This window comes from Oratosquilla oratoria, chromosome 28 (genome assembly GCF_046742065.1).
Source record: "Oratosquilla oratoria isolate Oo_2021 chromosome 28, ASM4674206v1, whole genome shotgun sequence".
Taxonomy (NCBI): Eukaryota; Metazoa; Arthropoda; class Malacostraca; order Stomatopoda; family Squillidae; genus Oratosquilla; species Oratosquilla oratoria.
Genome location: NC_134804.1, coordinates 24,938,537 through 24,942,284, shown reverse-complemented (window position 1 = coordinate 24,942,284; position 3,748 = coordinate 24,938,537).

Here is a 3,748-nt window from a genome sequence, read left to right as displayed (position 1 = left end):
AATGAAATACTATCACTCCATTATGGGAAAAGCAAGAAACACTCCCAGCCGATCAAAGCGGACAGAACGCCATCAATCAACACCCAGTCACCATGGAGACGAGATATCTAGCTTCTCTTTTTTATTATTATTATTATTATTAATATTATTATTATTATTATTATTATTATTATTATTATTATTATTATTATTATTATTATTATTATTATTATTATTATTATTATTATTATTGTTATTATTATTATTATTTTATTATTTTTTTATTATTATTATTTATTATTATTATTATTATTATTATTATCATTATTATTATTATTATCAATATTATTTTATTATTATTGTTATCATTTTATTATTATTTTAAATCATTATTATTATTTTTATTTTCATTTTTATTGTTATTTTGATTATTATTATTATTATTATTTTGATTATTATTATTATTATTATTATTATTATTATTATTATTATCATTATTATTATTATTATTATTACTACTATCATTATTATTATTATTATTATTATTATTATTATTATTATTTATTATTATTATTATATTATTATTATTATTATTATTATTATTATTATTATTATTATTATTATTATTATTATTATTATTATTATTATTATATTATTATTATTATTATTATTATATTATTATTATTATTATTATTATTATTATTATTATCATTATTATTATTATTATTATTATTATTATTATTATTATTATTATTATTATTTATTATTATTATTATTATTATTATTATTATTATTATTATTATTATTATTATTATTACTACTATCATTATTATTATTATTATTATTATTATTATTATTATTATTATTATTATTATTATTATTATTATTATTATTATTATTATTATTATTATTATTATTATTATTATTATTATTATTATTATTATTATTTTTATTACTATTATTATTATTATTATTATTATCATTACTACTATCATTATTATTATTATTATTATTATTATTATTATTATTATTATATTATTATTATTATTATTATTATTATTATTATTATTATTATTATTATTATTATTATATTATTATTATTATTATTATTATTATTATTATTATTATTATTATTATTATTATTATTATTATTATTATTATTATTATTATTATTATTATTATTATTATTATTATTATTATTATTATCATTATTATTATTATTATTATTATTATTATCATTATTATTATTATCATTATTATTATCACTATTATTATTATTACACTGTTCAGGTGGAAGGCCGTCCCTCTAGCTCAGTCATCCCCAAACTAATAGGCGTGCCCGCACATGGTGGCGTGAGAAGGAAGCAAGTGGGCGTGAATTCATCTGCTCAAAAATATTTGTTTAATAACAATAATGAAATAATCCCAAGAACAAATACCTGACGTTATATACGTACAAAATATAACTCTGTCAGTCATGTATGAGTGTTTGGGAAACATAAGAACATAGAAATAAAGGAGACTGCAAGAAACCATAAGGCCTATCCTAGGCAGTTCCACGTCTCTCATCACCCATCATCGCCATCCATAAAATTTTCTAACTTTCTCTTAAAGCAGCCACTGTTCCTCCTGAATAAAATCTCCTGACGTTGAACATAAAAGAAACTGTAAACAGCGTATTGGTGAAGGTGTGCAATATATTTATATAATCTGATTCTTAGACTTAAGGGTTCAATGAAGTGTTGTGAACAAAGAAAATCATCCCCTAGAACATGAATAGCTGCGATCGAGAGTTGTCACCATTGCCCTAAGAACTTGGATAGCCGTACAAATAGGAGTCATTAGTTGCTGTTGGGAATCGATCCGAGAAGTCCTTGGTCCCTCCGTACCAAAATTTGCCATCGTTAACGACGAGGGGTGGGAGATTAATGTCATAATATGTCATTTGTACATTTGTACGCAGAACTAAATAACTTTTCAGACAACTAGAAAACAAATACGTTGTATAAGACTTTGTGCTGCTGTGACAATGTCGGTCTTGAAATCAGTACATAATCAAATATACTCAGCTGTCGTCATCGTCGTTTTCTTGTCGTTAGCGATGCCAAAGTCATTTTGTTTGTACTGTACTACTACACCTTCAGATACAACGCTCTTTCTCTCTCTCTCTCTCTCTCTCTCTCTCTCTCTCTCTCTCTCTCTCTCTCTCTCTCTCTCTCTCTCTCTCTCTCTCTCTCTCTCTCTCTCTCTCTCTCTCTCTCTCTCTCTCTACCTCTCTCTCTCTCTCTATCACTCTTTCTCTCTCTATTTCTCACTATCAGTCAGTACACAGCGAAAGAATAAAACAAGGGGCGTTTTCTTAGCGCTATCCAAATATATAGAGTTCATTGACAGTGAATATGAATACATCATCGAAGCATTTAGGAAATTGAAATACCCATAGGGATTACTAAACGAATTACAAAAGAAAGCTATTGAAATTTCCACAAGGGACAAAGCTGAGGATATGTCCATGAATGAATAGAATCCTAGTTCCACACTTAAGGAAAGCCAAATATATCGAAACTATTTTGCATATAGCCAGAGTTATGGTAGCGTATACCGCCACCTCCCAGACCGGTATAATACGGTAAGGAAAAATAAGGGAATTGAAAAGAAAACAAGGAAAACAGTACAAGCACCGCTCGTCAGAACAGAAGACACAACCAATCATGGAGAAGGATTTGTAAACGTAGCCAAAACAACCAGTGTTGGCTGTCAGAGACAACCAGCGAGGCAAAATCCCTAAGGCATATGAGTATATAAGATTAGATGTGTGTCTGTCTGCCATTCTTTCTCAAGAAGGCGTGTAGCCGAAACGTGAAGGAATAAAGTACCTCTGCCATTACGCTGAGTTTTCCTACGCCAAGTACATTCATATATATATTATATATATATATATATATATATATATATATATATATATATATATATATATATATAATATATATACATATACATATATATATATGAATATATATATATGTTATATATACATATATATGTCTATATATATATATATGTATATATATATATATATATGTATATATATGTATATATTTATACATGTATATATATATATTTATATATAGATATGTATATATATATATATATATATGTATATATACATATATATATATATATATATATGTATATATATATATGTCTATATATTCATATATATACATATATAAATATATATAAATATATATATGTATACACACACACACACACACACACATATATATATATATATATATATATATATATATATATATATATATATATATATATATATACATTTATATGTATTTATATATATACATATATATATATACATACATATATATATATATATATATATAATATATATATATATATATATATATATATATATAATATATACATACATATTAGGAGGGTATAATGTAGTAGCACATTTGTTGAATGAGACTTTTTGGCCCACTGTCGGAGAATGAGATAAGGTGGAGAGAAAGTCTGTATATTTCGACCACTATCTGTGATCCTCGTCAGCAGAATGATACCTATGACAATATATATAGCTAAGAGAGGTACATTTGGGGGCAGGTAAAACGAGGGACTCAGGTTATGTGTCCTTAATGAGGTCGGGGCAAAGTTTGACTGATGGTGATGACAGGTTGGGCGGCTTTTGAGATGGATTTCTTTGCAGCCATCCATGTTATCCAGTCTGCGGACCACTGACCTTTGG